The sequence below is a fragment of the Balaenoptera musculus genome, chromosome X, assembly GCF_009873245.2.
Source record: "Balaenoptera musculus isolate JJ_BM4_2016_0621 chromosome X, mBalMus1.pri.v3, whole genome shotgun sequence".
NCBI classification, from domain to species: Eukaryota; Metazoa; Chordata; class Mammalia; order Artiodactyla; family Balaenopteridae; genus Balaenoptera; species Balaenoptera musculus.
The window spans coordinates 14,143,188-14,155,262 of record NC_045806.1 but is presented as its reverse complement, the minus strand read 5'-3'; the positions used below and the strand labels follow the sequence as shown (position 1 = coordinate 14,155,262).

The 12,075-nt window shown below is 47.3% G+C and overlaps 1 protein-coding gene across 1 annotated transcript in view; it reads right to left on the bottom strand.

Annotated features, from left to right (window-relative positions):
• Positions 1-12,075, bottom strand: part of NHS (NHS actin remodeling regulator) — a 344,790-nt gene that overhangs the window by 99,463 nt on the left and 233,252 nt on the right. The gene's annotated exons all lie outside the window — the stretch shown is intronic.

Sequence of the window (12,075 nt, the reverse complement as noted above, 5' to 3'; positions counted from 1 at the left end):
AACTAAGTTTCCTTCACTTTGGATGACCTAAGCAGAGACTGTAGCGTAAGCCATAGCACATCTTTTAACTCTTAACCTGTATGATAACCTAAAAATATCACTCCCACATTTAGTTCGGAGTCATTATTTTCAAATCGTTACAGGCAGTATAACCTGGTGGTAAAAAGCCTGGGCTTTGGAACCAGACAGACTTGCGTCCAAGTCCTGGCTCTGTATCGTCTGAGCTGTAATCTTGGGCAAGTTATGTAAATACCCTAAGCCTCATTTTCCTCATCTAGGGAACGAGCATAATTGTGCCTGCCTCAGAGGGTTGTGATGAGGAGCGACTGTGACAGAGCAATTTGCATGGCCCTGCTGAGCACACAGTAAGGGGCCATTAAATGACTTTTAATATTAACATCCTGGTTTTCCCCAACCTCTGGGCCCCAAATCTCCTCAGCCCCCAATGTCAATGGACAGACCCCTCTCAAAAACAGTATATTAATCATTTATGATGCAAAGTACTTAGCCTTCTATTGTAACTGCTAAACTTTAGAAGAAATAAGTTTCATTGCTTCTTTCCAGAAATACCTTTCCTTTGTGACCCAAATGAAACCACAGGAGGATAAACAGATTAGAAGAAAAAAATATCGAGTGAATATTTTTTGAAGTTGCTGAAATGAGTTGTTGAAAACAAAGACCCAAGAGAAATGCTAGCATAAGCCATTGGTTTTATATTTATACCTCCGTGCAAATATCCACCCACTACTGAAATTATAAACCAGTGTATAAGGTGTTATATTGAGAAATGGAGTAGCGTTAAAAACATCTGTTGATACTTGGCTGAATCTGCTTTCATTTTGCCGGAGGTGAACTAATATTGACCAAAGTCTGCCAAGATATTAAAGATGAGAGTCAAGTCTCAGAAAAAGGGGTAAAATTAGAGGGAAAAGGACCTCTAATAGCCTCCCTTCCCTAGGAAGGACCCTGCAAGTTTTACTCACAACACCATCTCCTGATGATGATGATGATGACGACAGAAAACAGTTATTCAGTCCTTATCATGTGCCAAGCACTGTGCTCTGTGCTTTATTTTCATTACATCATTCAGTCTTCACAACAAGCCTATGAGATTTTGCCAAAGGAACCTCAGCTTAGAGAGCTATGACCCTGGAATGCTTCTCCTGGCCAACAAATTCCTACCAATCCATCAACATAAATCTCACCTCCTTCAGGGAGCCTCCTTCCCTTTCCCTCTTCACCTCCTCCATCCCTCATTCACTTTCTCTTCAGTCATTCTGAAGCTTGGTTGGTTTGTTTGTTTGTTTTTTAATAGACATGCTTGGACTCGTAGTCATACACCAGTTTGGTTTGACTGCTCTTTCACTGAGTGCTGGTTGGGTCTTTGGATGTGGCTACAATACCTTAAAGGTAGGGTGAGTCCTCAGTTTTGCCCCCAATATAGAGCCGGATGTAGGGAGATCCTGTACCTACAGAGTCTGATCCAGGCCTAGATATCTATTAAACTGCAATGAGTTGGATTTTCGCCTTTTACCAAGTTTCAAATTTCATAGTTATTTTCTGCTTGATACTCTGGACCAAGGGTAGAGAAATGTCACCGTTGTACAGAGAGTTCCAGCCACAAGAATGCCGTGGAACAGGAAAGGAAGTCATTTTTTTTATCATTGAACTCAAAAGCTTCCCTTCTTATATGAATCAAGGGTGTATCTTATCTGCCAGTGATTTCTTTTGAGTCCATCAGTGGCTGGGCTGGCCACCCTCCTCTAAAAGGAGACAAAGAGAAGCGGATGTGATTTGGCGGCAAAGCACATTTTTCCCCAGCAGAAAATGGAGTGACTTTTAGCTTATCTGCTGTCACCTTGTTAATGTGATCATTGTTCTTCAAAATAAAATCTCCTCTTCTTGCCCATGATGTCTTTAGTGTAAAAAAAAAAAAAGCAGCAGCAGCAGCAGTGGCAGCAGCAGAAGCAAGTAAATGCCATGAGGAGAGAGGCAGAAGGGAAAAATAAAAAGGCTAATCAAGAAAAGCTACAAGTCAACTTCTTTTCAAGGAAAAGCATTCAGTACACAATTAATCTTAATTCTCCCAGCTGGCCATTTTGCTTGCTTTCCAAGGTAGCTGTGGAAAGTACCAGAAACCCGTGGCCCCCATCATCACCTCTGGCTTTCGGAGCAGGAGCTATAGGCCTGCATTAGTTGGGATGAGTAATTTATTAACCATTTAAGCCAAGGGCCCTGTGGCTGTTGATGTGTGCCCCTAGCCTGTTCTCGAGCACATCCTTATTTCAAAATTAATCATCCAGCTCTATCTTGCTGGTGAAGGTTTCCAGGGATAAAAACTTAGATTGAAGAGGGATCCTAGTTGTTAAAGGCCAAATGCCATCCATGGCAAGCATAACACAAAGACGAGGTGGTGAGAGAAGAGTGATTTACTCTATCTTTACGAATAAATCAAAACGTCTTCCTCGCTCTGTTGTAGAGTGGGGGCCAGAAGTGAGCAAAGATAACATTCCTGGGAGGCCTCAGTTCCTCAAAGCTGAGGAAACATGTGCATCTTTCCCCTTATTGGTGTTTGACATTTGGCCTCTGGATGCTGAAGAACCAGTCCTGTGTTTCAGATGTGAGAGGATATGGCTGAGATGAATTCCCTTCCACATCTCCTTTCTGCCATTTTGGGAGCCAGTGGTTGTCACCACACTCAGGGTCAGTGAGTTATAGCCACATGCAAGGCCAGCATCCCTCAGGAGAGTAGACTTTCTCAGTATCCCTGCTGACCCAAAAAGAGGCACCCAGGAGGGAGAGAGCCAGGCTACCCGGCAGAGTATTCAGAAGCACAGGTCAGTTTCAGAAAAGACCCAAAGATTCTGCCTTAATCACAGACAAGTAACTTCCACGTAAGTTTACATACAGACAGGTTGTGCAACGTAGAGTGTGGACAGCAGATTACACTTGCTTCTGGCTTTCTGCAGCCTTAGCCCTCCCTAATCTTACCATCTCCTCTGCCTCTCCACCACCCCACCCCCGACTTAGAGAAGGCAAGAATCAATCCCAAGCAAATAAGCTTTGATTTTCTGCAAAATACTGACTCTATAAAAGATGTTTCACTTGGTTTTAGAAACTAGGTACTCCTTTTTTAGTTTTGAAGATCATCAGAGTGAGCTCATTCTATCGTGTTCTCAAAAACAAGACAAAACACACAAGCAAACAAGCAAACAAAAAACCCCACAAACAAAAATCCACCCAAAACTTGATACACCTTAACCGATTTACCCTAACGTAGTCAGTTCAAAGGTCCCCTGGCTCCATCGGCTACACTTGGCCTGCCATGCCACACCCGACGAGGGAGAGTTGGTCCCTTCTTCCTGTGGCTGGGCCCTGAGGTACTGTGACCAGCCTTTCTGGTGCTCATGGGTCAGTATCCTCCTGACTTGGAAGTCCTCAAGGGCAGAACAGTGTCTTAGTCATGTCTGAGGCCCACAGCCAAGCCTGGTGCCCTGCACAGAGATGCTTCCCCAAAAAGTTTACCTCCCCCGATGCTCGCCTCCTTCAAGGCCCTGGCCATGCCAAGCAGTCAAGGCCCTTACAGAGTGGGAAGTGACCTAGTTGGGTAGCCGGGAAAGAAGCCAGGTCTGGGACAGAGCAGCTTAAATATTCTACTGAGGAACATTCCACAAGAGACAGAGACTAAGAAATTTTGGAGGAATTTCTCAATGGTGAATTTTTGTGTTATGCCGAGTTTTTTCCTGGCTTGCCTCAGCATGCTCAATCCAGTGTAACGCTTGGCTGCATGCCCTTCCCTAGGCACACTGTTGGTATTTTCATGTCCCATCTGCTAGTGCCTCTGGAGGACATTAGGATAAGTGGGTTGATCCAGAAAAGATGCCCACTGTCCTGGCCCTCTGCCTAAGACATGCAAATGGAGAGCAGCTTCCCAGTCATGAAGCTTTTGCCTGTGCCAAAGGCATATTATTTTAAATATGATTATTATCCATAGCTACTATGGATGGAGCAGTTACTAGGTGAGCTATGCTAAGTCCTTTGCCTGCATTCTTTCATTTCTTCCTCATTTAAGGAATATACAAGGCAGATTTTTACCATCTCTATTTTAGAAATAAGGAAGTTGCAACTGTAACTTGACCAAAGTCACACAACTGATAAATGGCAGAGTAAGGATTCAAATCCAGATCTGGCAGATACTAAAGCATCCCCACACCATGCTGCCTCTCATAAAACCTAACTATCTAGAAGATGAAACCCTTAACAATGAGCCCACATAGTAAAACCAATGGAAATTACCAAAGCTGTACTCTGAGGTCAATTTATAGCTATCAATTCTCATATTTATTTCTTAAATTAAGGATTCAACTTAAGAAATAGAAAAAAAAAGTTTAAAATCTCAAGTAAGTGGATATAAAACCAGATAAATGAATTAAAAATGGAAAACACCAATAAAATGGACAAAACAGACTTTGTCATAAGATGGTGGCAGTCTACACCTCACTCCCTCTGAATGTGGAGTTCCCAGGAACGAACCAATGGACCTGAGCTGACATTCATACTAATGTGAAAGCTTCGCTTCTGGTAAATATGAATGCCCAGAGATCGGGGCATAAATAATGGCATTAGCTGTTGGGCCCTCTGGCCCCTGACTAGGGGTTGGCGTAGGGGTCTGGGCCCTAAGAGCTTGCCTGATCAGCTTAAGTGGTTCTCACACCTGCCCAAGCCACCATGACACCCAACAGGAGCCTGAAGCTTGAGTCCCACTCTCCTCTCCTCCTGAAGACCGCACTATCCCATTGAAGTCTACCCAGATATAGCTTATCAGCTACAGGATCTACCATGGTCAGCACATGGCTGTGCCTGCCTCTGGGTTGGGGAGATTCAGCAGGGGCTGAGGAGGAAAGAAAGCAGAGAGTTTTATTTTTCCCTGAATTATTCCTGTGCTTATAAGGCAATCGTATGAAACAATTGTTCCATGGCTTTAAATCTAGTAAATAAAACTCCCTTTGAGATTCCGGTTTGAAAGATGGTGAAGATCAGAGTAACTCTACTGTTTATGTAATAAACACACAACCAAAACTATTACATTTTTATAATGAAACCTGGTGTAATAAAATTTGTGTTGAAGCAAAAAGCAGTCATTTTCCCCTCAGCTTTTATTGTGCTGAATGCAATATCTGCCAAGTCCTATTTGGAGGCATCTTTGATTAAGGGCCTGGTCTCCCCACTTGTGAGCTGTCCACAGCTGGTGGGGGTGCCATGACCTTGCTGAAACTAATGCCAGAAGATGGCCAAGTTCACAAAGTGCCAGCAGCTCTGAGAAGCTTGAGCCCTCTGCCATGTGGCCCTGCAACCTTCTCCATCCCTCCGTGGCCTGCCAGCAACCCCCATGCCTTGGATCTTCAAGTCTCCAAGGAAAACTGGGTCAAGCTGTCCTAAAGGTCTTTTCCCCATCTTTCTCCTTGAGCACAGACTGGAAACGTCTGGCAGGCACCTGGAGGGCCCTTATTCCTTTGACACCCCCTCCCATTACTTAGTCCTTCCAGCCTGATGAACACTACCTGGCCGTCCACTCTCCCCTGAGTCCACTGATCCTCATGAAAATGTGCGAATTGAGGTCCTGAACTGTCTCACTCGGTTCCCTGAGGGAAAGTGGGGGCTAGAGTGGGAGCGAACGTCTTACTTCTTACCTAAGGCAGTGGTTCTCAACCCTGGCTGCACGCTGGACTCCATCTGGGGAGCTTTTAAAGAGACGCACTGATGCCGGGGTCCATCCCCAGAGATTCTGACTGAATTGGCCTGAGGTGTGGCCTGCACATCAAATAATGGCTGTTTATCGTAAGCATATGTGATATTTGAGATGCGGATTGAACAACTTCTCCCCCCCCCACCCCGAATTCGGAAACCGCGATGCCCTGAAGCGGCTGACACAGGTTCAGTGGTGCCCACCAGAAGCTGCCTGGTCCACAGGCCTGTTTCCTCCCCCTCACCACACCTGGAAAAGCAACTCAGAGGGAGTGTTGTCAGATGGCAGGGCGGAACAACACTGTCACTGAGCAGGGCTGCACACGACCATGTTGGTAGTGGTTAGGCCAACGCGTGGTCCTTAGAGCGTGGCCACGCACTGCCTCAGTCTCCGCAGAGACAGTGGAGGCAAACGTGCACTCAGGTGGCTTAGCCGGGCCAAGGAGAGCGCCAGCTTCAGCCATCACGCCGCCCCTGCCCTGCTGAGTGCTCTCCATGACGGGGATGGTGGTGGCATCTCTAGAAGAAATATAAGAAAGGCACTGTCCCTGCCATGCAGGAGCCTGAGTTAAAATGGAAGGACTAACCGCAGTGCAGGACGAATAGTGCAAACAGTTCAACACTTTTCAAACAGGTTCAATTGTGTGCCTGACCTTATGTAGTGATGGACTATCAGGAAGGGGGTTTACGATCAAAGAAGTCAAGATGGCCCCGAACAGGTTAAGGCCATTGAAGGTGGAATAGAAACTAGACATTGGGGAACTTGGGTCTGGGGACTCCCAGTTCTCGGCTGCTTGGGGGCCACAGGGAGAGACAGAAATCTCTGTGTGTGATCTCAGGATGAAGGCAGGATACTGAGGAGTTCCAACAAGACAGCGGGGGCGGGGTGATGGAGGAGAAGCGAGGGACCAGCAGGCTAGGCCCAGCGCCAGCCGGTGCAGGACGCGGGGCCGAGCCTAGCCTCCCCCAGCCGCCCAGGCCAGAGCCTGAGAATCCTGCCCTGACCGCACCTTGGGATACCCTCTGGGCCCTCTTGGAAAACAGGCCACCGTCAGAGCAGAAGAGGAGGAGGAAGAAAGGCTTGTCCTCTCTGTCTTAAGTGGTCCAGCACCTCAGAAGGAACACAAAGTTGCCAAGTTGGCCAGCCAGAAAGAACAACCCAAAGTCCCCAGAGCTTAGGAGCCGCAGAGCACAAATGTGAAGGTCATCCCTGAGGGTCAGGCATGGCCTCCCTTGCTCACGTCTGTTCCTGTGAAAGGGCTCGCTTTCTCCTCATTCCCCCCAGAATAGGACGCTGCTGCAGCGCCAGCCCCTCTCCCAGCAGGCCGGCCTCCTCCCCCCACAACGCCGGCTCCCCTTCCCCTTTGTCTTGCCAGGAAATGCTGCAAACCCCAAATACCTGCATTCTTGGGCATGCAGCAGGCGAGAGGCATGCTTGGATTCCCGCTCTGCTTCTTAAGGATGGGCCTTTTCTTTCATCCAAAGCCCTCTTGGAGTCCCAGGGAGCTGAAAGCTGATCTGCTTAAGTCGGCAGGCAGAGCAGGGGGGTGGGAGGGCGAGAGAGGGCAACCTTCGGCAAGGAGGGTGGCAGATTTTCACACAACATCTGCGCTGCCTCCGGGACTCCCCCCTGGAGGGGGAGATGGTCTCACCCAAGTGCTGGGCCAGCTGCTGATCCCTCCGGGGTTCACTTGAATGGCAAATCAGGACTCCAGGGCAGCCTCCGACACACCCTGTCTCCAGAGGAGGGGCTTAGCTGCACTCTCCTTCCTCAGCCCCGGAGGAGTTCCCAAAGCAGTGGTACTTTTTTACAGCCTCCCTGCTCCAAGTGCAATATAGGCCAGGGAGTCGGCAGCACCGGCCTCACTTGGGAGCTTGCTAGAAATGCAGACTCTCAGGCCCTGCCAGTTGGAGAAGCTCTGCCACGTGCCACGTGGCTATGGCAACTGTTAGCACGCCGCCAGAGACAGGAAGCTGGCCAAACACTAACACTCAGGGAGCCACAGCAGCCCAGCCCCTGGTGCCAACTATCCAGCCGCGAGAAGGGATACACTCCATCCCATCACCCCATGGCTGCCCCACGCCGCTCCCCCTCCCCCCATTCTCCTCACCAGGCTGGGGCTGGTTCACTTGGCTGTGAAAAAATGCTAGGTTGGTGCGAGGCTGAGCCACTCAACAGGTCTGCAAATATTTGTGCACACGCTGAAAGGATGAGGGGCAGCAGGATACAACTGAAGTTTGCTCTTTGCAGGTTGCAAATCAATATCGGATCCCCTCCCGGCCCCAGCGCACACACCACCTGTATCAACATGTTAGACTCTTGTGAGGCCAATAACAACAGTAATAGTACATGGCAAGTATCTGCGAACCCTTTCACAAACATCAGCCATCCTGGAGCCTGTTCAGATCGTCCTCTTGGCAAGAAAGGGAGAAGTCAGAGACTTCGACCGCTTTGCTCTCACAGCCTTTATGTCATCCCAGCACATGCTTCACCTCCCACCTGAACCCAGCAACTGAATCCATGCACAAAAGCTGGAGGGAGGAGAGAAGGAAAGGAGAGAAACGAAGGGGAAGTCCGAGAAGAGCGTTTGTTCTGCAGTCCAGAGAGAACGCTGACACAACTAACAGCGTCAGCTCCCTTCTCGTGCTCCATAACCACGTGCAGCGAGAGCCAGAAGGGGCGACTTTGCGTCCGAAGAGGAACTGCTGGGTGCGAGGCTTGGGATGCGTTAGGACAGCCCAGATCAACAGAAAGTCTGCCTGGAACCCGGAGCCAGACCGATTCCTCAGCCTTCCAAACACCTGTGAGCAGCATCAGTGGCTGGCCTGGCCCTCGCCTCCTCGAATCCTGAGGGCTGGAGAGAAGGGAGAGGGAAAGCCAGCCGGGGAGGGAGACGCAGCAGAGAGAAAGCAGAGAGGGTGGCCCTGGGCTTTCCTGGGGTTCGTGCGGGCCCTTAAAAGCACTCACGGTGGGCTTCTGAGTCGAAAACCAAGCTAACAAAGTCTTTAAAAACCTTTGGATTCCCAGTCTTGCCTCAAACAACAACCACTCATAAAAAGACTCATGGATGGAAGGAAATGAGGCCGTTGTTTTATTTTCTATGGGAAGTCATAAGAGTTTTTAAAATGTTAGTCTCCTTCTCAGCCCTGTTTTTTCCCTTCCAGTGACCCCAAGCTGAAAAGGAAAAATATTTGCACTTGGTGTTTAAAAACCACAGTGAATTAGCTTTTGTTGTTCATGGCAAAGCCACTATTTAGCGGCCCAGAATCAAACCAGATGTCAGGGAAGAAAGAAGGCCCCGTATCCTGTGAACTTGCCTTTCACCTTTGCAGAAGGGCCAAGGGGAAGGCTGGGCTGAGAAGACAAAATGGAGGAAGTTCAGTGGTCAGCAAACCTGGCACGTGGTCCTGATGGAATTGCTGCTTAGCTCTTTGTGGGCGTCTGCCTGTGGGACTAGAATGCAACAGCTCTGGGACCCCGGATGCACAGTGCCTCTGGACTTCCGGAAGTTTCTTCTGTGGACAGTAGGCCAACAGCACTATTCCCACAGGTGGCAGAGACCAAGGTGAGCAATAGAGAAGTATGCAGGAGAGAATTAGGAGACAGAAAAAACACAAGAAGAGGTCAGCAGGACTTGCTGGGACACCCAATCTATCAGAGAAGGTGAAAAAAAAAAAAAACCCTAAAAGGAAAAGAATATATGCTCTTTCTGTGGCCTTCCAGGAGAGTATGAGGAGGAGATTAGCGTTCGGGTTTTTCAGTCTTGTTTCTCTTTAGCACACCACCCACCACAACTCACAGCTTAAATCAGGCAAAAAAAAAAAGTTCCTATGGGGCCTAGTCTGTTTCTCAGTTTCCTAAATCTAGCAGCATAAGAAAACAGGAAGTTCTCTCCACACCAGGACCCTTTTTAACCACTCAACAAACATTTACTAAGCCCCCCATCTTTGGTCAGTAAGATATTTGGGTGATACCAGAGGCCTTGGCTACTATTCCTGCCCATGAGAAGTTTACAGCCTATTGGGCAAGACAGACATGTTCAGAACAACAACCATAATAATGGCGATAGGTACCATTTTTCAAAATATAATGATGTGCCACTGACTGCGCTTTCCATATAGTATCTTATTTAACCCTTACAATAACCCTGTGCAGTGAGTTTTATTATTCCCCTTTTACAGATGAGGAAACCAAGGCTCAGAAAGCTTAAAGAACTTGATCAAGATCACACACCTATTAAGCTAGCAGGAGTCTTTGTTTTTTTCACTGATGAAGCCCAAGTGCCTAGAACAGTGCCTAGCACACAGTAGGTGTTCAATAAATATTTACTGAATGAAGAAAGCAGCTTGGGGTGCAAGGAGGGGCTTTCTGGGGCCTTGGAGATGAGCTGTGAAGCACGGCTGGGATGTTTGCAAAGAAGAGGGTAAAAGGCACACTGGGAAGAAAACAGGAAATGAATAAATGAACCTCTAAGGAAACACAACTGTTTTACAAAATAGCAAAAATAGCAAAAATAGCAGGAGGGAGTAGCAAAAGAGCAGGAGGGAATAGTAGTTAAGAGAGGGACCCTTGGACTTCCCTGTGGCGCAGTGGTTAAGAATCCGCCTGCCAGTGCAGGGGACATGGGTTCGATCGCTGGTCCGGGAAGATCCCACATGCTGCGGAGCAACTAAGCCCGTGCACCACAACTACTGAAGCCGGCGCACCTGGAGCCTGTGCTCTGCAACAAGAGAAGCCACCGCAATGAGGAGCACGTGCACCGCTACAAAGAGTACAAAGAGTAGCCCCTGCTCTCAGCAACTAGAGAAAGCCCCCACGCAGCAACGAAGACCCAACGCAGCCAAAAAAAATAAAAATAAAAAAATAAAAAAAGAAGAGAGGGACCCTTGAGTCAGAGAGATTGGGGTCCTACCGTGGCTCTGCCGCCTATGAGTTATGTGAACATGGTTAAGTCACACAGTCTCTCAGTGCCTCATTTTCCGTATCTGCAAAACGGTGATAAGAATATTACCTACTATGGCAGAAACGGTTCATTTCCTACTAAATCTTCCATATTTGCCTTCCCTTTCAAATTCATAAGACCTCAATTTTTTTTAACATCTTTATTGGAGTATAATTGCTTTACAATGGTGTGTTAGTTTCTGCTTTATAACAAAATGAATCAGCTATATATGTACATATATCCCCATTATCTCCTCTCTCTTGCGTCTCCCTCCCACCCTCCCTATCCCACCCCTCTAGGTGGTCACAAAGCACTGAGCTGATCTCCCTGTGCTATGTGGCTGCTGACCTCAATTTTTTAAACTGGGTCCATTGCCAGACAACCAAAAGGCTCCATGTCCAGGCCTCCCTTGTAACTAGGGGCTGCTATGTGGCCAATGAGATCAAAGCAATTGTGCTGTGGGATTTCTAAAAAATCTCTTTAGAACACAAGAGCCATGCTCCTTCTTTCATTCTTCTGTTTGGGCCAATGATGTGATGGCTGGAGCTCCAGTAGCCATCTTGGACCGAGAAGATGAGGGCCACAAAGATGTGGAACCAAGAGCTGGAAGGAGCCTTGGTCTCCATACCAGCCCTGGACTTCTTTTACATAAGAGAGGAATAAAGTTCCATCTTTTTGAAGCCTTTGTTAATCCCCAATGGATATATTTACCTCAAAGAGTTGCTGGGAGGATTAAAAAGATAATACAGACCAAGTAATTAGTGCTGGGCCTTATACATAGTAAACACTCAAACAAATCTTAGCGATAGCAAGTTTTGCTGCTATTCTTATCACTATTATCATCATCATTGTTGCAAAATTCAGAATGTTCCCTTATTCTGCATCAGGCTGAACCATCTTCATTCAGTTATTTAATTAATGAGTTTTTGAAAAAATTCCTCAGTATTGTGTCTTTCATGAGAACCTGTTCATGAGTCTTTCTATCTCAGGGTCCCTGATAACAGAACAAAGTATTTCTCCCTGAATTTCATCACCAAATCATCCACACAACCAATAAAAGAAAATCTAGGCCTGTTAATGAAACAGGGAGGGGAGGGGTTAGGACGTTAATACTTCTGAGCATGGTGACTGGAAAGCCTTAATTAAATTCTAAGTTTGGTCAAATGCCCCTTTTTGGAAAGCTCCATGGCAACTCAATGCCTCAAAAGAGACTCCCTGTTCCCAACCAGACAGACCTTTACGTTTCAGGACACACACGAAAAAAGTGTAAAGATACGATTTGCTTAAAAAGTTCTGAGAGTCAAGCATAGTAGGCTGGACTTTAAGAGACTTGCCAAGAACTGTGGATCCTTTTACTTAAATCTCCCCTTCTGAGGAAGCGCAGCGG